The sequence below is a fragment of the Eubalaena glacialis genome, chromosome 2, assembly GCF_028564815.1.
Source record: "Eubalaena glacialis isolate mEubGla1 chromosome 2, mEubGla1.1.hap2.+ XY, whole genome shotgun sequence".
Lineage (NCBI taxonomy): Eukaryota > Metazoa > Chordata > Mammalia > Artiodactyla > Balaenidae > Eubalaena > Eubalaena glacialis.
Genome location: NC_083717.1, coordinates 121,953,319 through 121,980,880, shown reverse-complemented (window position 1 = coordinate 121,980,880; position 27,562 = coordinate 121,953,319). Strand labels below are relative to the sequence as shown.

The 27,562-nt window shown below is 41.3% G+C and overlaps 1 protein-coding gene across 4 annotated transcripts in view; it reads left to right on the top strand.

The window, feature by feature from the left end:
- The window catches only part of STXBP6 (syntaxin binding protein 6), a 265,716-nt gene that overhangs the window by 164,348 nt on the left and 73,806 nt on the right, over window positions 1–27,562 (top strand). Inside the window, exon 1 of one of the 4 annotated variants that reach the window (XM_061180735.1) lies at window positions 10,560–10,633. The exons of the other annotated variants lie outside the window; for them this stretch is intronic. The gene's annotated coding sequence lies outside the window, so the exon portion shown is untranslated. Of the gene's footprint in view, window positions 1–10,559; window positions 10,634–27,562 lie in introns of those variants that run through there. 4 annotated transcript variants of the gene reach the window in all.

Below are 27,562 nucleotides of genomic sequence, written 5' to 3'. Positions count from 1 at the left end.
CCTTGGCTAGGTATAAAATTCCAACTTGGAATGATTTTCCTTTGAAATTTTTGAAGCTGTAGCTCTGTTGCATCCTAGCTTCCAGTATTGCTGTTGAGTAGTACAAAAGGTTCCAAATTATTGATCTTTCCTATATGATGTCTATTTTCTTTTTTTCCTGAAAGCTTGTAAGATCTTTTGATCCCCAGTGTTATGAAATTTCACAATAATATATCTAGGTGTGGTCTCTTTTCATCTATTGTACTTGCACTCAGTGGCCTCCTTTAGTGTTGAAATTTATTTCTTTCAAATTTTCTTGAATCATTTTGTGCATGACCCCCTTTCCTCCCTTCTTCCCTCCCTCCCTCCCCTACCTTTTACTTTTTCTTTTTCTTTTTCTTTCTGAAACTTTGTTATTCGTATGTAGAGAACATGGTGATAAATGTGGTGAGTCACCTCACATCCATTCCAACTTTCTTCTAGTTTACCTTTGGGTACTTCAGAGGCTGGAAAACTAAATACTATATATTTTCAGACTCTCTTGCAGCTAGTGTTCTGGATGTGATTTAGATTCAACTGTACTTCTTCCTATTCTGTTGGCAAACATGGTCATGGAGGCTTTTTACTCTGGGACAGCATTAGCAGATATCCCAGTGTTTGATCACTAGCTCTGTGAGGGTCAGGAAGCAGGCTCCTTGCCATTCATTTTGCTTATATGGATTGTGGCAGGCACAGCCTGGCTTTGGAGCCAAGAGCAATAGCTGTGACTCTCTGATCCTGGCAACAGTAACATGGTTCTGTATTCAGCAGCTATATGTGGCAGTTTGCCACTTCAGGAGGGAGTCTCCTGATGTTACAAGTGGTTGCAGCTCCCTCTGTGGCTTGGTTCTTTGGTGTAGGTTGGGAGTTGTACTGAAAGCTCAATCCCAAATCTGTTTCTTTAGTCCTTCCAGTGATTATGCCATTTAATGTATTGTAAGAAATGATTCTGCTAAAACTAACAAGAATGGATTCTGTTATCTGCAGAGGACCCTTTGCAGTATGACACTCCTGGATTTGCTTCTCTAATTTCTTTTACTTTTTTTTCTGTCTTTCAGCTCTGTTTGTCTTTCAGTTCCTTAACTTTAGTTTCTAACCCTGCAATTGAGTAATTGAGTTTTTTAAAATTCATATGTACATACACATATAATATCTAAGTACATTTTTTCTTCTGTGAATGCTCCTATCTTATAGTGTCCTCTTCTTATTTTATCAGTAGATCACGTAATGTTATCTTTCTGAAGGTATTAATGATAGATTTTTTTTTTTCCTTTAAGTTTTCTTCTTTCAGCATAGTCCCTATTTTCTCCAAGCTGCTATTGACTGTCTGTTTTGGGTCTCTAACTCTGATACTAAAGACTTGGCTCAGTGATTCTTGATTATCTGGTCATATTTGAGAGAAACCCTGAACCTGTTGTTGGGTGTTGTTACCTGTAGGCTTCCCTGTAAAGTTGTCCAGTTGTGCTCTTTCATTGGGGGAACCCCTGATGTTGGCATCTTCATAGTTTGCTTCTTGTCCAGGTTAGATTCCCCAGAGACAGATTTCTAACAGTCTGCCTGTAAAGTATGGGCTAGCTACCAGGATCCTGGACGCTGAGTATGGAAACAGTAATAGGAGTCTAAGCATAAGTATGTGAATATTCTCTTTGAAGAAGAAAACAACAGCAACTGTTTTGAGCACTTTGCCTCACCCTAAACTGTGTCTAGTACAGAGAGGGTTGGAAAAGTCAGGCACACATCTATAAGAGCAGAGCAGGGGATGAGCCATCTAAACGCTTCTAGAACAGCCTTTCAGTCATTTCTTCTATTTTAGCTCCATCTTTACCCCTACATTCAAAGGTGCCTGATGCCTTAAAATTCTTAGCTTTAGGGGGAGGTCCTCTGTCATAAATTGGTGTTTTTAAAAATTTTTTTATTTTTACTTCTTTAGCTTTTCCCCACTGCCAGCTCAAGTTTCAGCTTTCTTGGTCTCACTGTTTGTAGCCTGCAAAGTTTTGATGTGTATTCTCTCCCATTTTCTGTTTCTTTGTGGGTTTATGCCTTTCAAACAAAATTCCGCTGCTATCATTTTAGGCAGATTAAAGAGAGACTGTTAGTACAGGTGTGTGTGCAGACCCATGGTCTTGACCTGAGAGGTGTTTAACTTTTCTGTGACTCATGAGGAAAAGAAGGGTATTGATTTGCTTTCCATATCTTCACTTGATTAGTTATTAAAAGTAATTGTGAAATGTATGTCTTTAAACTGTGTGTTATTAGGGTTAATTGTGTGTGTGTGTGTGTGCGTGTGTCTAAGCTTAAAATAGAATGGAGAATAGCTGAAAGAAAGAAATGCTATGTGTCCTAAAATATACACTGATTTCTTTCCTTCACTGCTGGTAGGACTTGCTTCAAGATGCACTAGTACCAAAGATTTGTTCTTCAGGATGATTTGAATATAGTTAATGGGAAGCATCTGCAGTCCACATCTCTGCCTTAAACCCTTAGTGTAGGGAAAGGAGTGGGGTTTTGGTATTCTTCTGTTATGTTTTATGTGATGGGAATTTATATTCACCATCCAAACGGCATGCGTTTTTGGCATTTACTGCTGGGGACTTGTGGCAAATCAGAAATGATTTGCTTGAGTTCAGTGAAACCTTTCACATCAGCAGATTCTCAGTGTTCCCCATTCCTGGTGCCTACAGCAAAGATTTAATCAGCCCTATTTGCAAAACAAAAAGAGAAAAAGGGGAATGGCTCAAGGGAAAGCCCATTAATGTTTCAGACCACTGATTGTTGAATCCAAATATAGATTTTAGGAAGGAGGGCTAAACTCAGATGAGGAGAGTGAATTTCCTCTAAAACATAAACCTTTTTGTTTTTGCTGTGAAGAAAGAGACTAAAATTGAACCATGGAAGGGAAAAATTGATAAAATTGAACCATGGAAGGTGTTCTAACGATAATAATGGTTTTTGTTTGGAATTTCTTAGTTCCTAGTGATAATAAATTAACAGGTTCAGTATTTTGCTGATTTTGAGAAAAAAAATCAGAATAGATACATGACTTACCTTTTAACAAATGGTACACTTAAAAAGTCTGTTATGAAACAAAGCACCGAAGGGAAGATAAAGGGTATATCGAGTATAATAGTTTAGAGGGTTTTTCATTGAGGCCTTGACTGTCAAGTGCTCATAAATTTGTGGAAGCAGAATTCAATTTCTGCCAAAATGTGTTCTTTAATACTTTGAGCCCTGGTATCACTTAGGGTACAGAAGAAATTAGATGAACTAGAGTCTGTAGTTCATGTTAATTGTGTAGAAACATGGTGTAAGGGGTTTCATGTTTTCACTGAACGTGTTTGGCTGTCTCTTTTGGGAGGATTTAGGGAGTAGAGGGATAGCTCAGTACCTATTTGGATACAAGAAACGGCACTGTATTTTTTACTAAGAGTTGGGAAACTTGGATTTTAATCCAAATTTATCTACTAACTAGTTGCATGACCTGAAGCAAGTCCTTCTCAATTGTTTTGTTGGTAATTTTTTTTAAACTCTGAGTTAACTAAGATGCATGTGGCACGAGAAGCAAATTAATACAGAATTATGGTGGTGTTACTTTGAAAGTCAGATGTGAGTTCAGTCTTCATGAAGTGCTGGACAAAGCATAATTATTTAAAGGTTAAAGCTGAATAACAAAACATAATGGTAAACTGAATGGTTGGCATTCCACAGAGCAATTAATACCACTGAGATTCCAGAATAAAATAGTGAGAACATCTAATCTGAATTGTTGATGAGTTCTAGGTATCAAAGATTTCCCAGAGATGATTGTTATGATAACCAAGGTTTATTGAGTGCTTAATACATGTCAGGCCCTGTATTACAGGTCACTAAATGCATTAGCTTATTTATGAGCCTCATAACAACTCAGATTTATAGTTACTGTTACTTTACCTACAAAATAGTAATGATATCTCAACCGAAATCATTCAGGTAAGAAGGGTCAGGTTGCGGACTTGGAGCTAGATCTGCTTGACTCCCAAGCAAAATGTTTTTAACCACTATGCTATGTCAAAAACTGGCACCAATTGAAGTTTGTATCATGGAGTACAATATCAGAAACAGCTAATGCTTCTTTTCTCTCTTTCATGAACTCTAAACTATTGGAGCTAGTAAAAGATTCAGCAAATTATGTAACAATACAAAAAGCGTTTGTCAGACTGTCCTACCCCGTAGGAGATTCTAGTCTGGCTGAGGAGGTCAGAAATTCAAGCAATTTGAGTAAAGGATACAAGGTAGTGTGTGATCACAGATGAAAAAGCTAGGTATATTTATCCTAAAAAAAGAGCAAATTGGGGCTTCCCTGGTGGCGCAGTGGTTGAGAATCTGCCTGCCGATGCAGGGGACACGGGTTCGAGCCCTGGTCTGGGAAGATCCCACATGCCGGGGAGCAGCTGGGCCCGTGAGCCACAACTACTGAGCCTGCGCATCTGGAGCCTGTGCTCCGCAACAAGGGAGGCCACGATAGTGAGAGGCCCGCGCACCGCGATGAAGAGTGGCCCCCGCTTGCCGCAACTGGAGAAAGCCCTCGCACAGAAACGAAGACCCAACACAGCCAAAAATAAATAAAATAAAATAATTTAAGAAAAAAAGAGCAAATTCATAAAGATTAATTTCAAATATCTAAGGATTAGTTAGAAAGGCAAGCCAGATTTATTTTCTGGGACTTGAGAACCGTGTTTGTATATTTCTGTACATGGAGTGAATGGGCATCCATCCACAAGAGGTAGTGAATGTCCTTTCACTAGGTGAGTTCAAGCAACACAGATGTCGTGGAGGGAATTCACCCAGCCAGGGCTCTTTAAGGTCCTCTTCAACCTGAAAATACTTAGAGGTCAAAGATGTTATAGAAAAGGTCAGTTTGGACTAAATGGAATGAATAGGGAGGATTTCAGGGAGAAGGCAAACCTTGAGCTAATAGCAGAGAGAATAAGTGTCCTTCATTTGTGGGTTAACAGGTCAAGCTGCTTTTACAAGTAGAGAAACCGCAGATCCGGAGCTGTACTAGGGTTCACCATCTTGGGCAGGTCATCTGTTTTCTGACCCTTGCTTGCACCCCTCTGTGAAGGTAGGGGACTGGGGGTGATGGTCTTAAGGCCTGTCCATTCCAGGAACTCACAGGGTCCTGAGGTGCCTCTCTCCCGTGGCAAGCCTGCCCGACCTTAGCAGTCTGCCCTGTGGCCTTTGGATATGCCAAATCTTGAGTACAGAAAACAAGCTCTCTGCTCAGGACACTTATTTTGGAGGCGGAGAGACTCACCAGAGAACGAAGACTAGCCTTTTTCAGCAGCACCTGGAAGAAGACATGGCAACAGCTCAGAAAGCCTCTCCATTCAAAGACATCGGTTGTACTTTTTTTTTTTAAGCAGCACTTTGCATCAAAGTGAAGAATAGAAATAGCACAGAAACTCGTGGTCCTCCAGATTTCCAGGGATACTACACAAAGTTTTATTTTACCTTGAAGGAGCAGGTTAAAATAAAGCCTTGAGACTTTTTTCCTTCCAAATGGGTACATTGTTCCTGCTTCTTGATTTTCCATGGCTGGGCCAGAGCAGAGCGCTGATGGAGAGAGCAGTGAAGTCGATCTTGGAGAATCTAGGAAGGTAGCTTCTTTACTTGTGTTAACGACAAAACGGTGGAAGACACACTTCCTTATGTTTTTTTCCCTGCAGAACTTTGAAAATATTTGTTCCTTGTGTGACTTTTGATACAAAGGCCAAAGCCACATCACGGTACACAGTAAGGAGCTTTAAAATTCAGTATCTCATTTTAAGGGGCAAGAATATGAACATGGAGGGTTTAGAGGTAGTACTGAATATGTGCATTTTTTTGGAAAGTTGGCATTGAAGAATGATTTGCCAGGAGAATTCCTTTGATGCCAAAGGAGTGGATGTTTCGGGAAAAGACATAGAGATGCAGTGTTTGAAATGCCATGTCAGCAAGTGCTCCCCATCTCTTACTGACTCCTGGATCAAGTAGGCAAAACTTTGAATTTGTCTTATTGCTTTTGGAAAGGGGAGCTATATGAAAATCACCATCCTTTGGGAAACAAGTCAAAATTGGATTCCTTCAGTATGTCACTGAAATTTAAAATGAAAATTTGTTGATTCAGAAATGGAGATATGGGTACCTTCTGTTCCTGAATTTCCATTATGAATGGAAGATGGAAATCAGGAGCCGTTTGCAGCCATTCGTTCCAGTCCTTTTAACAAAAAATTTTTTTAATTATATTTGAACCTATAAATATGTTTTGACAGGAGGAAACGGTTCTGGGTTTTTTTCGAGTATACCTTTAAGGGAGTAGATTAGTCTGCAACCAGCCTCACTCCCAGACTTGTAAGCCGCTGATGGATCCATTGAATCTCAGTGGCTTACTAAAGCCTTTTCTTTCTTTTTGTTCTGTATAAGAAATGGCATTTTTGCAAAGAGAGCCAAAAGTTACATGCTAAAAAGTGAATATGATTCTGTCTTACCGAGGGAAGACAGCCTTTAATAAAACAGGATTTTTGTTTTTGTTTTAGTTATTTTCCTTCCTTTTAAGTCTAGCTTGTTATTTTGTTCTTTCCTTTGACAATTATTTAAGAGCTAGTGTTGTGGGAAAGTTCCAATTCAAAATATTTTTAAAAGGCATTCTTCCTGAGGAGGATGGTCTGACATTTCCATTCGCTTTTGCAGAAGAATCCCAGGGCTGTGTAGACACTATGGAAGAACAAATAACTGGTCAGGGAGTCAACTCCCTGAACCAAACAGCACAGTGGAGACTCAGGGGCAGATTCAGACCAGTGACGGCAGTGGGTCATTTTTCTATAATAAACAGAATGTTCTGGAAGATTTTTTAAATGTCTAATAGCAGCCTTTAAAAGTACTCAACTCACCTTGGAGACTTTGGGGAGCAAGGAGTTCCCATGTCTAGATAATTCGCTTAAAGCAGGTGCCTCAGCAGTTATGGGTGTTGGATGAAACCATCACTCAGGAACACTGTCTTCATGGTCCCTGATATCAATTTGGGGGGTATCCTCGATGGATCCCAGAAGAAAAAAGGATATTAGGTAAAAACTAGGGAAATCTGAATAGAGTGTGGACTTAACCCAATAATGTATCAATATGGATTCATAGGTTTTGACAAATGTACCCCCTAATGTAAGATGTTAACAACAGGGGAAACTAGATGTGGGGGAATGTCTGTATTATCTTCACAACTTTTCTGTAAATTTAAACCTATTCTAAAGTAAAAAGTTTATTAAAAAATAATAGATGCTTGTAGAAAATTTGAAAAGTACAGAGAAGTTAAAAAAAAATTGGCTTGCAGTTCTAAGACTCAGAGGAACACTGTATTTTTGTATACTTTCACATATAGTTTAAATGTGTATGCTTTTATGAGATATATATGCATATAATTTCATAATTTCCTTTTCTAATGTACAGCTTTACATATCATTAAATATGTTATAGCATTATAATTATTGCATAATATTCCATTATAAGAAAACAGGTCAGAATGTATTTAACCAATCCCTGCTTATTGGAAATGGAAGTTATTACCCATGTTTCATTATTATAAACAATGCCATGACTTAGCCATGTAACTAAAACTTGTTCACACTATTATTTCCTCAGGAGCAGTTTCTAGAAATGGTATTACGGACTCAAAGAATATGCACGTTTCAAAAATGTCGATAGCTTTTTGGAACATAAATTTGAATTATATATTGAGGGGAGCTGATTATGCATGAGGGAGCATATGAAAAATTGAATTCCTGGTGGGGGGAGGTGGTGGCTGGAACCCGTTAGCTAGGAAGTCGAGGAAGATCTGATGTAAGGGTTCCATTTAGTTATCTATTTATTTATGTTTGAGGCTTTACTGAGAACGACTGTGGGTAGGAAACTGGAAGAGAATGAGTAAATAGATAAAGCCCCATTGAGGCATGTGAAAGAGAGCTGAGTAGGTGCTGGTCAGTGCAGGCTGGGCAAGAAGTAGAGCTCGAGAGACGGGTGGGGCAGGCTGCAGTGGGGGATGCTCATCTCCTCCTGCTGGGTCCTAGGAGGACGCAGAGGCACGAGGGTCAGGCGTCTCAAAGTTAGTTAGGTTGGGACCAAGTCTGCTAGGTATGGGAAGGCCCCTTGTTATGCCCCATCACCCGGAAGAGTGATGACGGGTAGGTATTGATGGGCAGTGGCCGCTTTAGGTAGGAACTGTCTTCAGTAGGTTAAGATGTGCCAGACAGTGAGGGGAGGACCCTGGAGAGGAGAAAGCTAACATCCTCATTTGCACCTTTCCATCTGCAGGCCACTAGCAGGCAATTTTGAGCAAGCTGGAATGAACCTTTCCCATTCATGGAGATACTCAACTATCTGCACTGTGCACCATCCCTCCAGCCGACCACTAGCCCCTGTAGGCACAGTTCTTCTCTCTTTCCCACTGCAAATCCAGGGTGATGACCAGATTCTCCTGGCTCCTAACACTGCAGTTATCCTGCCCAAACATACTGGCCCAGATTATCAGCTTTTGAAAATGTATCCCTATCAGTGCTGGAGACAGCCCCCCGGTAATTTCCTGGCCTGTCCCCCACCTTCAGGGAGTTTAGGGAAACTCCAGGAGAGCCCACATAGATGTCTCCACGTCGCAAGTGGCTGTAAATGGACAGAAGTGGGAGTTGTGTTTCTGTAATCCGAGATGCTCAATGAGAGGGTCATCTCTGCTGTTTTAGCTTGACTTGTCATTCTTAATGTTTTGTGCTGTTCCAAGCCTTTTTCTGCTTGCTCTAAAGTTTAGATTCCTTTTCATGATGTCTTGAAAGGAGGCTCAGATATTGACTGGCGTTCTTTTCTGAAGTTGGCTTCCTCACAGGGCCTCGCTTTCCTGCCATAACCTTGCAGAGTCTTCCAGTGTAAACTGCGTCTGCTGCCTGGGGCGCTGGCCACCCACCATGGCCTGCAGAAAATGAGGAAGTTCAGGAAGTCAGAGAGTTCAAAGGACGGTGTAGAGAGTGCTGCCTCTGGGTTAATGACCCACAGACACTGGAGGCAGCCTGAGCCTTTTGCCCCAGGATGCCCACTCTTCTCTTCTCTTCTGTTCAGATTTGCAGAAAAATCCAGAAGGAGATCAAATCTCTGGACAGCTCTCTGGTGGTGACCTCACCTGCTAAGTTAGGTGTGTGGGGAAGCAAATAGATGGAAGGGGAAGGAAAAGGGTGTGAGAACAATGGTCTCAAAACAGTGGAGTAGTATCCAAATGGTATCCTTGGTTTGGAGATTCTCAAAGCAATGAGAAAACACCCTGTTAGTGGATGAATGTGGAAAAGCATATGAAACGTGACTCATCTAACCTTTTGGAAACTGGAACTGCCCACGTTCTACTCTGCTGAGTCCTGCCCTCTGCCCATCCCTGCTCCCCGTTCTGTTCTTTGTAGGACTTGGGTGTACAGAAGTAGGCTCTTCATAATTGTCGGTTCATGACATGTCCTCATCATTGATCCATTCCCGACCCACTTTTATGCATTTGGTCATTTTAAATAACTGTTTCTTCTATTAATAGGGACTGGGCTATTTCCAGATTTTTGCTCTCGTGTCTGACTTTACCTCTCATTTACACACCCAGAGCCCAAATTCCCAGCACCAGATGGCGGGGAGCAGTGAATCACACAGCTGGACTGCAGGTCCCCGCACTAGGGATGTGGTCCTATTGCTTCCTATTGTATGTTTCCCAGCTCTGGCCTTCAGAGGTTCTGCCATCCTTCCAAGGTTCTCCTTCTCTGTGTACCTTGAACCCAAAACCTTTGATAGGACAGACCTCAGTCTTACCTGTGGCAGAGGAAAAGGAGGAAAAGCGTAGATGTGAACTAAGCATTATTCCACCCCAAGAGGTTGGGAATAGGTTTTATGTTCTCTGGGAAATGTTCAAAATCTTTGATCTTGTTCCTAGCCACTGCATTGTTTTCTTCAATGTCAGAGGCAAATTCCTAGTGGTGCCTAGCTCAGGACCTTTCCACTGGTTTCCCTAAGGAATATTCTGAACAATGTAGTGAATTAGTAAGTCTGGTTTGTTTTTTTTTTTTTAATAAATTTATTTATTTATTTTTGGGTGTGTTGGGTCTTCGTTTCTGTGCGAGGGCTTTCTCTAGTTGTGGCAAGCGGGGGCCACTCTTCATCGCGGTGCGCGGGCCTGTCACTATCGCGGCCTCTCTTGTTGCGGAGCACAGGCTCCAGACGCGCAGGCTCAGTCGTTGTGGCTCACGGGCCCAGTTGCTCCGCGGCATGTGGGATCTTCCCAGACCAGGGCTCGAACCCGTGTCCCCTGCATTAGCAGGCAGATTCTCAACCAGTGCGCCACCAGGGAAGCCCCAAGTCTGGTTTTTTAAAGTGTTTTCTCAGTACCCTTTAGCACGAGACAACTTGGAATACGATGAGGAGAGAAGACGAACGTCAGTTCCACCTTGTCATTTCTTAGTCATTCGCTCACAAATGCAGCCACAGCCTTCTCAGAGCACATGGCTGTCAAGCCTAGTGGTGGAAACAGTCACCAATGAATGAGTGAAGAGAGAGTGCACACCAAGAGGATAAAAGGGAACAAGAACCAGATCATGTAAGTGTTGCCCCCATGTCAGGAGTGGGCTGGGAGCAGGGCAGCCAGACACCCACAGCGGGGAGTGTGCCACCCTCCAGAGCCCCTCAGATCTGCCCCGCAATTGTGTGGGAATCAATATCTCTGCTGGGCTTTGTATTATTCACAGAGGCATCTCCTGCCAGGCAGGATCCTGTTTCTGTTTTGTAAAAAACAGTGTGCCGGGAGCTCAGAGAAAGAAAAGCTGTGTGGAGAGGCAAGGAACATTAAAAGGAGAGGACGAAAGTGGATTCTGTCAAGTTGTTTGTACAGTTTGTCTCCTTTCTTCCTCCTCTCTTCTTAAAATAATTGGTTTAGGACTATAATAGAATTGCCTTCAAACAAACCCAGAGAGTCGGTTATCTTGGATGGAGGCAAGTGAGTGAAAGTGTACGAAATGAGATGGTGGAGTGAGAATGAAAGAGATATTGATCCAGACTCGAGAGCCAGCCTGGAACAGGAAAGAGCGCAAGAGATGCGTGTGTTGGGGCCGGGGTGGGGGTGGGGGGTGGGGGGTGGGGGGTGTTTTCGATCAGTAGTATCTTATACTAAACATTTATCCCAATAGCAAAATGGATTACAGGAAAAAACATTAGGGTACAGAACTCTTTACTCTTGCTCTGTTCTTTTCTTTTTTTTTTTTAAGAAGGAAGACTTTTTTTTTTATAAATTTGTTTATTTATTTACTTATTTTTGGCTGCGATGGGTCTTTGTTGCTGTGTGCGGGCTTTCTCTAGTTGCGGCGAGCGGGGGCTACTCTTCGTTGCGGTGAGTGGGCTTCTCTTTGCGGTGGCGTCTCTTGTTGCCGAGTGCGGGCTCTAGGCGCATGGGTTTCAGTAGTTGCAGCAAGCGGGCTCAGTAGTTGTGGCTCATGGGCTTAGTTGTTCTACGGCACGTGGGATCTTCCTGGACCAGGGATGGAACCCGTGTCCCCCTGCATTGGCAGGTGGATTCTTAACCACTGCGCCACCAGGGAAGTCCCAAGAAGGAAGACTTCTATTCACATTATATATAAAGGCTATAGAGAAGATATCAATAGCCATAATGAACCCAATCTTACATTTATTTTCTATGTAATACTTAATTACTAATTATTTCATAGGGGTGATGAACTGAATAGATAGAAATTTCCTTCCTTTTCTTTAAAAGGAAGCTGTTTTCTAACCTACTTCAGTGGCGTGGCTCCTGCGGTGTAAATTTACTTGGCCATTAGTTTTTCATTGTTTGTTTTCTTTTTTCAGAGTTCACATGCTTTGATTCTGTTATAGATTCTCAGTAGTCTTTTCTCATGTTTGTCAGTTTCAGCACTGAGGCCTGTGGTGGTCCTCAGTGGATCAAACACAGTATAATGAGAACTTTAGCTACTGTGTACTTTTTTATAGTCATTCTATCTGGCTCACAGTTTCATTTCAGTAAGAATGGAAATAGGCATAATAGCTCCCTTACTAGTGTGTATTGCTCATATAAATCTATTCAAGCAGATATCAAAGTACCTCCTAAGGAGAGAGCAATTTTTGAATTTGAATCAGGCAAGAGGGCAAGGGAGGAGGGAAGGGATGGGAGTATATGGACACAGAAGTGGGGGTAAGATGTCTCAATATGTTACTCTTGTTTGTTTGTTTGTTGTTTGTTTTAACCCCAAGGTGGAGGTGGGTTTTTTTAATACAATTTTTAAAGGTTTCACTCCATTTACAGTTTGTACAAAATATTGGCTACATTCCCCATGTTGTAGAATATATCCTTGAACCTACCTTATACCCTATAATTTGTACCTCCCACTTCCCCACCCCAGTACTGCCCACCCCACACTGGTAACCACTAGTTTGTTCCCCATATCTGTGAGTCTGCTTCTTTTTCGTTTTATTCACTAGTTTGTTGTATTTTGTAGATTCCACATATAAGTGATAGCATATGATATTTGCCTTTCTCTGTCTGACTTATTTCACTTAGCATAATGCCCTCCAAGTCCATCCATGTTGCTGCAAATGGCAAAATTTCATTCTTTTTTATGGCTGAGTAATATTTCATTGTGTATATATGTATCACATCTTCTTTATCCATTCCTCTGTCGATGGACACTTAGGTTGCTTCCATGTCTTGGCTATTGTAAATAATGCTGCTATGAACATTGGGGTGCATGTATCTTTTCGAATTAGTGTTTTTGTTTTTTTTCAGTTTCAATATATTTTGAATCATGTGAATATTATTACCCATTTAAAATACAAATAAGTAAAATAAAATTTTGGAAAGAATAAGGAGTAAAGAGGCACTGCCAGTCGTTATAAATGGCTTTGAGGTCTTTGGTCAAGATCATCATGAAAGGACCATTCACTTGCTTGACAGCCATCTAGCTGACTGTATTCCGGGTGCCTCAGTGAGGGGCCAGGTTCTAATGTGCTTTTTACAGTTGAACCATGTCATGTTCATAGCGCTCAGACTCCTTGGTATCCCCTATAGGCGTAAGCAATCCCAATTGCATATTAGGCCAACTATATACCTGCTGAATTGAATTGAACACTTTTAAGGTGGAGTTTTGTGACAGGGGAAGCCAAGCTTAAAAAGTAAAATATTTTGATAACCCCTGGCATGTAAGGAAATTGAAGAAAACCAACCAAGCTCAACATCTTCTACTCAAAACACTAGTTAGCTGTGTTAAATTATAGTGCCAAAATTCATTCACTTTCCATTTGCATCTGATTCATCGTTGCTCTCATTTTCAATGTTCTTAAACATTACCTGTTGAAGCTGTTAGAATCCAGTAAGTGCCTTCGCAATCCCAGTTAAATGCCCAATTACCAGTTTGGAGCTCTTGACTTACGTTTTGAAATGAGATGAACCTAGCCCTACAGCTGAATTGTTAATGGATGGCAGATCTCAAGGGAAGTAGGATTCTAAGTGTTCTTGCTCAGAAACATTGTTCCCACTGTTTATACAGGAGCACAGGCCCACCGTTGCTGCTTCTACATCAAACCCTGTGTAGTTTGTCCTGAACTAGCGTGAGTGATAACTGTGGGTGCCCTTTCAAGAAGAGGAAGAAAATTGAGGGCAAGGAGGAGTGAGTCGTTGGAGCCTGGGCAAGGGCGCTGGAATCATTTCCTTTTCAAGAAAATAATTGTGCCTTTGTGTTGAGGCCAGGAAACAAGACCAGGAAGCTCGGAGTTCTGCTTTTGAATATAAATATGTATTTAAGAAAATTACTTCCTAAACATTGAGTTTGAGCCCCAAGGAGGATCTAGGATTCTTGGCCAGGAAATGGGTTGTTTTGAGATTCATCCCAGGTCAAGGTAATTTAAAAGAAATCAGCTGCTCTCTGGTGGTCTTATCTCTGGTTCCCAGTCAGGAGGGTCATCTTTTTAGTTATGGAAGCACAGGGATGGTTGGAGGGGTGAATCAGATCTGTTTTGCTTCTCTTGCCTTGATCCTCATAAGCCTTATCCATCCTTCTGGCTACAGCTCAGATGACACTTCTTTCCTAAAGAAGCCGTCCTGCATCTACAGACACCCACCTCTCACCCCACTCCCCAGCTCCATTCAGAGCATGTTCTTTCCCTCCTCCTGACGCCTAATTACACGCTTGCTGGTGGTAAGAAATCGACATCGTGGTATTTATCATACCCTGCCTTATATTTGAGCACTTAGGGACTTGTCATTTCTCTTCTGAAATGCAGACCTCCTGCGGAGTAGGGCTGTCCTTGAATCACCTTGTCCTTATTCCCCCCACCCCCCCACCCCCCCCACCCCCGCCAACTCATCTCCCTCCTCCCTCACTGCTTATCCATCACTTTGCCTTCAGTATGCATGCAGTAAATATTTGTTGAATGACTGTTATTTGTGCCTTCAGATTTTCCCAGAAAAATAGAGTAGTCATACTCCTTTCTGATCCAAGTGTTGGCAGTTTAAATTCTTCTTAAGCAAAACAGAAAATTTACATAAACGTCTCATATTCAGCTATGATTCCTCTAGGGGAATTTAGGAGAGTTAGGAGCATATCATTTTGCCACTCCCCAGAGAAGAGTGTTCTCATCCCATGATTCTCCCTTCCTGCCAGGAGACCTCCCCTCACCACGCCTCACCCCAGTGCTTCATCAGCCCTGCAAAGGGAGGGCTGACAATCTGTTTGATGGAGATTCCTTAAAAAACTAAAAATAGAACTACCATACGACCCAGCAATCCCACTACTGGGCATATACCCTGAGAAAACCATAATTCAAAAAGAATCATATACCACAGTGTTCATTGCAGCTCTATTTACAATACCAGGACATGGAAGCAACCTAAGTGTCCATTGACAGATGAATGGATAAAGAAGATGTGGCACATATACACAACGGAATATTACTCAGCCATAAAAAGAAACGAAATTGAGTTATTTGTAGTGAGGTGGATGGACCTAGAGTCTGTCATACAGAGTGAAGTAAGTCAGAAAGAGAAAAACAAATACTGTATGCTAACACATATATATGGAATCTAAAAAAAAAAAAAAAAAGTGGTTCTGAAGAACCTAGGGGCAAGACAGGAATAAAGATGCAGACATAGAGAATGGACTTGAAGACACGGGGCGGGGGGAAGGGTAAACTGGGATGAAGTGAGAGAGTGACATGGACATACATACACTACCACATATAAAATAGCGAGTGGGGAGCAGCTGCATAGCACAGGGAGATCAGCTCAGTGCTTTGTGACTACCTAGAGGGGTGGGATAGGGAGGGTGGGAGGGAGACACAAGAGGAAGGAGATATGGGGATATATGTATATGTATAGCTGATTCACTTTGTTATACAGCAGAAACTATTGTAAAGCAATTATACTCCAATAAAGATGTTAAAAAAAAAAAAAAAGGTCCCTGCTAAAAAAAAAAAAAGTCCCTGCTAAAAAAAAAAAAAAAGAATCTAAGAATGAGTCTAGAACAATGACCTGGTAGAAGGAATTCAAGATATCCTTTATGTGTTCAACATTTTTAAATGAATGGATTGTTTACATTTTCTGCTTTTATTCATTGATTTAACTAATTATATTAATAGAAAGATCAACCTTACTATTTTTATCTGTATAATGGTCTTCTGAGTTTGTTTCTCATTCTATCAGTGAGACGCCTACACTTGAGAAAACGGGCATCATAATGTGCATTCCTGTGACTCAAGAGCCATAGACTGTTAAAGCTGGCCAGGGCACGTGGTGTCCTCCTAGTGTAGCTTCATCCTAGAATTGATGAAATTGAGACCCACACGGTAGAAGACACGTGTCTGAAATGCCCATAGACAGGTAGGCAGAGTGGGCACAAGACCAGAGCTCCCTGACTCCCAGTGCATTGCTCTCTCTCACTGAAGTTTGCCCTGCTTAGAAGCAGTGCTGGGATTCAGTGTGCTCTAGTCCAGTGCTAACGGACGCAAGGTTAGTTCCCACAGAGAGCAGCTTCTTCCTTCACAGAGGGCATCGCTTAGTTTCTAGGCCAAATCCTGAGCCTAGAATGCTGTTCTGGTCCATGATGGAGCAGGTGAGGAGCTGCGGGGTGATTCGATACCAGAAATGTTGGCCCCTGCTGGAGAGCCATTTAATGAGCATGACAGATGACAGAAAGGAGCATTACCTCCCTCTCAGGAGACAGCAGGTTGAGCTGTGACTCTTTTTTTTTTTTTTTACACACCTATTATTTAATAAGCTTAAATTTCTGTGGTTATAGAACAATTCAGTATAGTAATTTAATTTATGAGAACTGATAAGGAATAGATTGAATGATACAATGGAGTTTATGATGTACAGGAGCAGAATTTCCCATGCTAAAATATGTCTCTCTGGCATATTAATTGTTTTAAGTTGTTTTTTCTTCTTCTTTCTTTTCTGAGAGACAGCAGACATGGGAAGGGCTCTGAAAACCAAATAGGAGTTGCTATTTTGTAAGAAAAATTTACATTTGTAAAGGAAATCTCCATTTGTAAGGGTGTCTCCCTCTCTGTATCTGGAAGAGAAAGATGACAAAATCTAGAAATTCTTATCAATGGAGAAGGCAAGGACTTAAATCTGCATCACAATCGCCCTTGTTTACTGTGCTTTTCTTGGTAACTTCCCATAACTGACTCTCTCCACCCTCAGCATCCTCTTTTGTCTGTAGCTGAGGATAGTATTTAAGGTGAGGGCTTTGGACAGTTTGGCTAATGACTGGGTTTTTCTGGGTATCTCCCATGAATACATGTTATTAAACTTTTGTTTGATTATCTCCTGTTAATCTGTCTCATGTCAATTTAATTCTGAGACCAGCCAGAAGAACCAATAAGTGTAGAGGGAAATTTCTTTTCTCCCGGTATGATCAGGTCGTTCAAGATGGTTGTTCGCTTGCTCTCAGTACATCCCCTTGCTCGATCAGTCCCTGCTTCACCTACACCCTACTCAACCTGACTGACCTTCCCTCTTCATCATGGAGCCTAATCAGTAAATGCCTGCATGAGCTGTGGCTCTTTTAAAGGGACTTTTCTGAGGCTCCCAGCAGGAAACATGTTATGTATTCTCACATAAATTCCTTTTTACTTCTTTGTCTCAGCAAACAACTCTTTTCTCATATCTGAAAAATAGCCATTTAATTAGCTTTACTCTTTCAATTAAGATGACCGTCCACCCATGACAATACATGAACCATACTAGCTTTCTGCTTGGCTTATATTTGGTGAACAAAGCTTGTTTACATTAGAAGCCAGTTGGGTTTCTCAGAAGCCTTTCAAGCATGGTGGCCATGCATGGGATGGAGCCTGTGGCATATACCTGTGGGTGGAACTGGGGCCGGGGCTTTCAGCAATCCTCTTTGGAACATGCCTGAACAACAGAAAAGGAGGCTAATAGTGTAACGAATTCCATCATAACGCAAATCTGACGTCAGGGCATAAGCACTGGACATCAGAATCTGAGTGACTATTCCTCTCCTCTGGCTTTGATATGCAGCCTGGAGCCTGCCCCTCTCAGTTCAGACCACTGGCCAGCGAATCTTCCTTCCTCTAAAGGAGGAGAGAAGGAGTGAGCATTTTACCAAGGACAAAGCAGGTTTCTCCCCTCTCTCGTTCAAAACTTGTCATTACTGAAGATGCGATGTTCCCACTCGGAGTGCTCGATGTATGCTCATTTTAGTTTGGGATCCTATAAATGCTTCCCCATCTCATTTATAGGGCAGCAGAATTGACAGTGGAGATCTTCGGCCCCTGCCCATCATCAAGAATAGGCACCTCGGCTAGCTAAGGGGGGTGCAGTGGGCTACGGATTGCTAGACACGTTGTCTTAGGAACAGAGTGCACACAGGAGTCCAGGCAGACGCGGCTGTGTCTGCTGTGTTTGGACACTGTCCCTATGAGTTCTCCCCACACACCCTCATTATTCCCAACTGTCAGGGAAGAATGAGATGGACTTTCATCTGCAGAATCAACCTCCTTCCAAAGGAGCCCTCAGGAGAAGGGGGAAAGTTAATGATCGTGGTCCAGCACAAAGGAAGAAAAACAAATGTGGCATGCAGAAGGAAGTGACCTTTCCTGTGCTTCCTTCTGTGGTGACGCCATGATGGCTCCAGTCCAGACGCGGAAGTCACTGTTTCTCATCTGTCCATTTCACCAGGATCCCCAGCCAATCACACTGTGGCCGTTTCCACCCTTACTCTCTTCCCTCTAGAAATGTGGCTTTGGGGCATTCATTCTTGCACTTGAGAGAGTGACTCTCCTGAATGTGTTCTCCTGCTCTCTGAGGGATTCCACTGCTTCTCTTTCTTAGGGTCTCCCTTTAGAATGTGCCTCCCCTGAACGCTGACCTGGCTTTTCTGGCCTGTTGAACCCTCCGTTGGTCCTGAAATATAACTACCATCTCTTGCTTGATTATTTTTTTCATCTAAATGTAACCTGAAAGCCCTTGAGAAGCAAGAACTGTATCCTATTTTGCCTAGAGTGCCAAAAACTAATTAACAACAAGATCCCACTGCAGTATTATCAGGGAATACATTTTCATTTGAGGGAGCCTCCTGTGTTCTGAATTTAGAATGTTTGCTAATTCGTCACAAGTTTGGCTGGAGCTTCTCTCTGCACTACCTGCAGGGGGAAAATGCTTCTGAGCAACTGAGTAGAATGATAAGATGTGTACAAAAAAGGTTGCATCTACTAAATTTTTTTTTTTTTTAAACTGGCAGTTTAGGACTAATCATTTGCTTGCAAACAGCATATTTCCTTTGTGTTCCTGAATTGAATTCAGTACATCAGAGCCCTAAAATGAGTGTTAGAGAGAAATACCATGGACGTTTTGGGAAGGAATATCTTGTGTCAAGGAAAAGTCATGTGGCTGAGGGAGGATCCGGAGTTGGCCTGTGAAGGATGCACACAATTTAGATTTGCAGGAGGTGCCCTAAACCCTCCCAGGCTGAGAAGTCAGAAAGAGCAGAGGTGTGCAGACAGGAGGGCTAGGATGTGTGCAAGGCCCTGGGAGGAACCTGGCACTTTGTGGTGCTGAGTCCCTGGTGGAGTTGGTCTTGGAGGTGTGGAGTAGAACGTGAGGCTGGAGAGATGGGGGCCAGGGACACTTAGGAGCCATTGCATTGTATTCCTCAAAGAATTGAACATTTACTCTTCTGAAAATAAGTTCCACAATTCAGACTTGAATTATCAGGGCTTCGGAATGGTTTACCCATCAGGATAGCATCTTCTGCATATGACAGCAATGGGAAGGACTCCCACCCAGCACCATTTGCAAAGACTTCTTGCTAACTGTGATGGTGGCTAGGCATCAAGAGGGCAGCTTTGCGATTCATCTGGGATGGACACTGGCTTCTCCCTGTAGAACCCTCAGTGACATCGTGGACCTCCTTAGTGGAGGAAACACATAGGAAAGAAGCATTAATTCTATTCTTATAACAACATCAGACCCTAAAGTGGCCTTTGTGATGTGTGTTAGTCACTTCCTCAAAGTCTGTGTGGAATTGGCACAGTTTTGCTAGTGCTTATGGCTTTGTGCTGGCTTGTATGATCTGTCTATACAGGGTCACAAGTGACTTGGAACTCCAAAATGCACATGCCCAGTTATCAGTGACCATAGGTATGAAATTAAAGCAGCTGAGAGAGACCAGGAGTCTGTGAATGCATTGATAGACTACAGTTTGTGTTTGGAGACGTGAATCTTTGTGGGAATCTTGGCATAGTTTAGTTTCTCTATTTGTTTGATACTGCTCGTTCCTGGAGAGTTTTCCATCTTCACAGAAGTGGCAGTACCTGTAGGTAATAAGATTCGCTGAAGGCTCAGCAAAGGCTGCTTTGGGAATGGCTCTGCTTGGCCTGTGGAGTCAGATGGTGAAAAATTGGTACAAATTTGTATCTAGTCTAGGAAGTCCTGCATTAGGATGTTTGTGGAGATAATCAGGAAGTTGATCCCTGTAGCCATTAGGGGAACAAGGAAGAAGCACCAGATCATAGCTAAAGCCCCTCAGGCAGATGCCGTGCCTGTGTTACCTCACTTGTCCCATAGAGGCAGGTTCTTACAGAGTTACTGCCTCTGATGATCAAGGTGAGGATTTTGAGTCTGTGGTCCTAGGCAATGATATTTGAGTGGACTAGACCTTAGGTTATGGGAAGACATCAGAGTTTCTGAGTTAGCGATCTTAACATTTGAAAAATGTGATCTGGTCTTAGCCCAGTCCCTCTGGGTACCATCCAGTAGGGAACCTTGGCTGGAGAGCAGCAGTACAGTGCAGTGTCCACATGCTGGAGATGAGATCTTTTATCACTTGCTTCTGCAAGTAGTAAATATTTGGCTGGTTGCTGCATTGTGAGAGTTCTGGTGACCTCTGGACCCCTCACATCATCATCTGGCACATTCCTGATGTACAGTTTGACAGAACAAGACCTACAGCACATACCCATCCTCCCCATGGCCGTTGTTGAAACCATGGCAAACTACCAATTATACACCTACACAGAGAGACTTTGTGCAGAGCCTTTCATTTTGTGCCTTTTTATTTCTAATGCCATCCTCCCACTTTGATCAACCCACACTCCCTGATAGTCAGAGTATTCATTCAACAGACGGTCAGTATTGATGTTTCCTGCATGCGAGGAAGATATTTCCCTGAACTTTGATCGAGAGTGCAGGGATGGAAAAGGGATAGACCAGAAGCCATGCCCACACAGTGTAAAATTCCCTAGTGAGGATAGGAAGTAGTTTCTCTCCCTCAAGGAGCTCCAAATGGGCATGATACCTGCCCTGTGGAAATAGTGGCAAAAAAACATAGTAGGATGTGAAATATTGGTGTTGCTTGTAGAGAAATGTTTTAAATGTCGATTAAAATTTTTCTAATCTCTTTGAGAGATGATGTGACCAAAAAATGGGTCTGTAAATACTTGTGGCAGAGAATATGACCATAAGCATGAAGCATCATGGGTTTAAAAAATACTAACATAACCAAATAGAAACCCACATCAATCCAATGCTGAACGTGAACATGTTGCATTGTGTTCGCCATTTTTTAACTGTTCTACTTAGATCTGGTTTCGTGTCTAAAAGGGAACGTGAAGGCCCATGGGTGGTACTGATTGAAAAAGAAACCCAATATGGGAAGGCTGAAGGAACTGGGAGGGTTTTAACTAGGAGAACACTGGAGACCAATTAAATGATGACTTCAGAGAATGTGAAATGCAAGTGGCTTTAATCATCACCTAAAAGGAGAGTTTCTCATCAGTGAAGCTTTTCAACTATTGGGGTGAGCTGTAAATTATTATTATGGACATAAAAAAAGTTAGAAAAATAACCTATATAAAGTAACTGAGAAGGTAACATGCCCAAAGGTAAGACCTAGACTGGGGAATAAACCTCTTAAGACATCTTCCAATTCTGTAATTCCATATCACTGTGATTGCATAGGCAGAAGTACAAATCATACCTGTAAGATCAGTTAAGTGAGCTTTAGTTCTATCAAACTAGTGTCATAAACTGAATAGAACTTTAGTTTGTACACTAAAAGAATGCAAAATATTGCTTTTGAAGGAGTCAATAGAAGTTATAATTTTTAGTATTTTGTTGATGTAAGGAATTCACACATTTGACTCCTGGTTATAAGTGCTAAATATAGTTTTAAAACAAATTTAAATTAACTTGGAATGCATAATTGGTGACCTCTGTCCCAAATTTCAATCCAAGTAGACTGAGGTTTCAGTGCCAAATTAATTTCATGCAAAGAGTTTGAGAATTCAAAGTTAGTAGGTCCACTTACTGGCATGCATGATCCTTCAGTAAGTTACTTCGCAGCTGCACATGAACTATGCTTACTTTTGCTATTCATTTTTTAATATAATGCCTTTACTTTCATAGTGAAGATACACAGTGACATCCAGTAAAACCAAGGAACTGCACTGCATAGTGTATGCACTGAAGGGTTAGGTGAGCACTCAACTATATCCCTGAGCCCCTGGGCACAGAGTTTAGTGACCACATTCAGCATTTACTGAGAGCAGCTGCTTCTCTCTCTGGCACAGAGTAACAGTCCAGTACAGTGACTGCTCTCCAATTCAGATTGGCCTTAATCAGAATAGCCCCTGGTCTAGGCTGTAAGTATGAGGGAGAGGAATGATACCATGGGACAAGCAAGTGGAGGCCTGCGGACATCGTGACTAGCTGAGTTTTGAGAAGAACTGATGTATCCACAGTTGTGCCTCATCTCCCTAAGACCATTTGTCCTCCACTTACGTTCTGATTTATTTGGAGATCATCGGTGGGGAGTTGGATAGAGGAAGCTGGATGTATCTCTACTCGGCACCAGAGGGTCAGGCGTTTTACTCCTTTTGTTCTGAATCTTCATCGAGGCTGTGCTATTGAAAGATCCCCAGGGATTTTTCTTAGGAAGGGCTCATTTAATACAAGTGGCATCATTTATTTCGGAAATGATTCCTAGGCTGTTCCATAAATACTAACGAAGTGCTTAACAGTGTGTTCCACCTTGGAATTTGCAGCAGAAGTCACGGAGGTGCTGGCTTTCTGTGCGCAAGAAGCAGCTCTTTACCACATGTCAGAATTTGTAATCAGGTGTGCCTGGTTATTCTTTTCTTTTTTTTTTTTTTCCTTCCCTGACATTGCCTTAAATGACTCCAGACAGAAAAAGAAAAACAGAGACACGGCCAAAAAAGAGAGTAGGGTGGATGAGATATTGCTAAGCACAATCGTCAGTACATACAGCAAATACTTGATTATTTCTGATGGGAATGGAGATATTTCATGTGATACATGATTGAATTAGGACTCTGTGTAGGGCATCCTCCCAGGTGCCCTGAAGTATGCAAAGACATCATCTTTTATTCTCAGGGTGTTTATAATGTGGTAGATGAGATAGCACATACAGATGAATAAAAGTACAAATCAGAGAGTGATCTTTATTCTGACATGTGCAAAGTGTGATGTTTAATAAACAGTGGCTTACAGTACATGAGGCATTAGAGTAGGAAGATGACTGGGACTTGGTGATTGACCTTGAGGATTTCCTCTGGGGGCTCAACAGCTATGGAGAGTGGGACACACTGTCCCCTTTTCTGTGTAGAAGCTCCTAAGTGGTTTCCCTGCTTTCATGCACACTCCTGCCATAACCATGACCTACAACAGTTAGACAGTTTTTTTTTAAATGTAAATCAGACCCATTACACTCCAGCTTCATGTTTACAAAGCCTTGTCCACCTGGGCCTTCACGATCTGGCACTTGCTTGTGTCTGCGACCTCATTCATTCATTCCTTTTCTCACTATTTTGCTACCCCAGTCTTTCTCTTCTTTGAACATGTCCAGTTCTTTGCCACCTTTGAGCTTTGGCATTAACTGTTGTGCCCAAAAGGCTTGTCATGTCCAAAGAATGCCTGAAGGATTGTCTCGAGTGTGTCTAGATTGCAGGCAGTGCTGCAATGAAACAAGGAAGATGATGACAGAAGAAAAAACCATTGGGTAACATAGTTTGGAGGCATTTAAATTTTCATGGAGCAGTTTCTGGAGGGTGGTAAGTGGGCAAGGAAGTGGTGGGAGAAGCAGTGAGAGACTAAGCACACATACCTCTTTTCACTCACTACCACATTTCTCAAAAGAATGGATGGAGCTTGAGGACTGGCCTTGTCAACAGAAGATTCTCATAGGAAAAGAAAACATTAAGCACATTCACAGTCAGAGTAGAAGTCTGAAAAGAGGGAGTGATGGAAGCTTCAACCAAGAGGAGGGCTAACTGGAGAAAGGTTCCAAAAGGGCTGAGCAGAAAAGGGGACCATTAGCCCACCTGGAGAGCTTTGCAAGTAGGATATACTTTCAATTCCCACAGGTAGATTTTTATAAAAGCAAGTATCAGAATTGCAGTGAATAAATTCACTTCTGTTATGGACGGAATGTTTGTGCTCCTCCCCTCCAATTTATATGTGGAAATCCTAACTCCCCCAACATGATGGTATTAGGAGGTGGGGTCTTTGAGAAGTAATTAGGTCATGAGGGTGGAGCCCTCATGAATAAGATTAGCGCCCTTATAAGAAGAGATCCTAGAGCGTTCTCTCCCCTACTGCCATGTGAAGACACAACAAGAAGATAGCTATCTGTGAACCAGAACGTGGGGTCTCACCAGACACTGAATATGCTTTTGCCTTAATCTTGAACTTCCCAGCCTCCAGAACTGTGGGAAATAAATTTCTGTTTATAAGCCACCCAGTCTATGGTACTTTGTTATAAGCAGCCAGAACAGACTAAGAAAACTTACAAGTTTGCACATTATTCCTCTGTGGGGAACGTTCTGGGTGGTGTGACTCTCTTACTGACATTAACCTTGGAATGAGCTAGGTGTGCGGCAAGTGCTAAGATACATCTGTCAGGGTTGGTGATGGCAAATTGGTAGCAAAGAAGTTCATAGCACCACTACAGGGAAATTCTCAATTGCTGCCATTATTATTATCATTATTACCATTGGTTTACTTTTTATTAAGGTATAACTTACATATTGTAAGGTATACAAATCTTAAGTGTACAGTTCAATGAGCTTTTTATATGTGTGTAAACCCATGTAAGCATCACCTGTACCAACATATAGAACCTTTCCAGCACCCTAGAAGGTTCCCTTCTACCTCCATCAAAGGTAATTTCCATTTTGACCACAATCACTATAGATTAGTTTTGTGACTTTTTTAATAGCATTATTGAGATATAATCAATATTGAAGAAACTTCACATATCTGAATGGTACAGTTTAGTAACTTTTTACATGTGTGCACCCACAAAATCATCACTACAATCAAAGTAATGAACCTATCCATCATCCCCAAAAGTTCCCTTGTACCCCTTTGTAATCTCTCCGTGGCCCTGAGCGTTCGCATATCCCACTCCATATGTTCAGGCAACCACTAATATGCTTTCTGTCTTTATATGTAAGTTTGCACTTCCTAAAATTTTATGTAAATGGAAACATATAGTATATACTGTTGTGGGTTTTGTTTTTTTTTTTTTTTTTGCGGTCTGCCTTTCACTCAGCATAATTATTTTGAGATGGATCTTTCGGTTTTTCCAGTTTTGGGCTATTACAGATAAAGCTGCTCCAAATATTTGTGCACAAGCTAATACTTGGCATGGTCAGCCTTTTGAATTTTAGTCATTCTAACAGGTGTGTAATGGTACCTCATAGTACCTCATCAGCTATTCATTTCCTTAATAGCTGATGATGTTGAGCATCTTTTGTGCTTTTTTCCCATCCACGTTGTCTTTAATATAGTGTTTTTTCAAATCTTTTGATCATTTTTTTTAAATGGGTTCTTTTTATTGGGTTTTGAGAGTTTTCAAAAGTATACTCCGGATACAAGTCCTTTACCGGACAATGATTTGCAAATATTTTCTGCCACTTTGTGACCTGTCTTTAATTCTCTTGAAGAGCAGTTTTTCATTTTGATCCTAGTTAATTTATTCTTTCCTGAGTTGTGCTTTTAGTGCCATACCTAAGAAGCCTTGCCTAGCCCAAGGTCACAGAGATTTTCTTCTGTTTTCTTTCAAGTTTTATAGTTTTAGACTTTTACATTTAGATCTCTTGATACATTTTTTACTTAATTTTTGTATATGGTACAAAGTATGAGCTGAAGTTCCTTTTCTTTTGCATGTGGATATTCAATTGTTCGAGTATCATTTGTTGAAAAAACGATCCTTTATCCACTGCATTGCCTTTGCACTTTTGTTGGAAAAATATCAGTTTTCCAGTGAAGTCCCTGGTGGTCTAGTGGTTAGGGCTCCACGCTTCCATGGCAGGGGGCCTGGGTTCGATTCCTGGCTGGGGAACTAAGATCCTGGAATCCGCATGGTGCAGCCAAAGAAAAGTAAAATAAAAAAAGAAAAGAAAACTAGGAAAAAAAATTTTTTTAAAAGAAAATCAGTTTTCCATATGCAGGCAGTCCCCAACTTAGCTTATGATGGTTCAACTTACGGTGTTTTGACTTTACGATGGTGCGAAAGCAATGCGCATTCAGTAGAAACCATACTTTGAATTTTGAATTTTGATTTTCCCTGGGCTAGCAACATGCGGTATGATCCTCTCTCATGATGCTGGGCAGTGACAGCGAGCCAAGCTCCAGTCAGCTATGCAGTCACGAGAGTAAACAAACAACAAACTTAAAACCATTCTGTACCCATACAGTCGTTCTGTTTTTCACTTTCAGTATAGTATTCAATAAATCACATGAGATATTACACACTTTATTATTAAGCACTTTATTATAAAATGGGCTTTGTGTTAGATGATTTTGCCCAATTGTAGGTTAATGTAAGTGTCCTGATAACGTTTAAGGTAGGCTAGGCTAAGCTATGTTGTTCAATGTGTTGGGTGTATTAAGTACATTTTCGACTTAAGATATTTTCCATTTACAGTGGGTTTCTTGAGACATAACCCCATTGTAGATCAAGGAAGATCTGTATACTGGACTCTCTATTCTGTTCCATTGATCTATGTGTCTGTCTTGATGCCAGTACTATAATATCTTGATTAGTTTGGTTTTATAACAAGTCATGTAATCAGGTAGTTTGAGTCCTCCAACTTTGTTCCTTCTTTCCCCTCAGAGTTATTTTTGCTCTTTTAGATCACTTGCATTTCCATGTGAATTTCTGTAATCAATTGGTCATAGTCTACCTAAAACACCTGCCAGAATTTTGATTGCAATAGCATTAAATCTATAGATTATATTGGGAAGAATTGACATCCTTTTTTTTTTTTGGCTTTTTTTTTTAATTGAAGTATAGTTGATTTACAGTATTGTATTACTGTAGTTTCATGTGTGTACAACATAGTAATGCAATATTTTATAGATTATACTCCATTTAAAGTTATTACAAAATAATGGCTATGTTTCCCTTTGCTATACAATATATCCTTGTTGCTTTTCTACTTTATAGTAGTAGTTTGTATCTCTTAATCCCATACCCCATTTTGCCCCTCCCCCCTTCCTCTTCCCCACTAGGATCCACTAGGTTGTTTTCTATATCTGTGAGGCTGTTTCTGTTTTGTTATATATATTCATTTGTTTTATTTTTTAGATTTCACATATAAGTCATAACATACAGTATTTGTCTTTCTCTGCCTGAGTTATTTCACTAAGGATAATACTCTTTAGGTCCATCCACGTTGTTGCAAATGGCAGAATTTCATTCTTTTTTTGGAATGGCTGAGTAATATTCTGTTATATATATATATGACAGAATATTAAAGAAGAATATATCTTCCTTATCCATTCATCTGTTGATGGACACTTGGGTTGCTTGCATATCTTGGCAATTGTAAGTAATGCTTCTATGAACATTGAGGTGCATGTATCTTTTCAAATTAGCGTTTTCATTTTTTTCAGATATTCCAGGAGTGAAATTGCTAGATCATATGCTAACTCTATTTTTAGTTTTTTGAGGAACCTCCATACTGTTCTCCATAG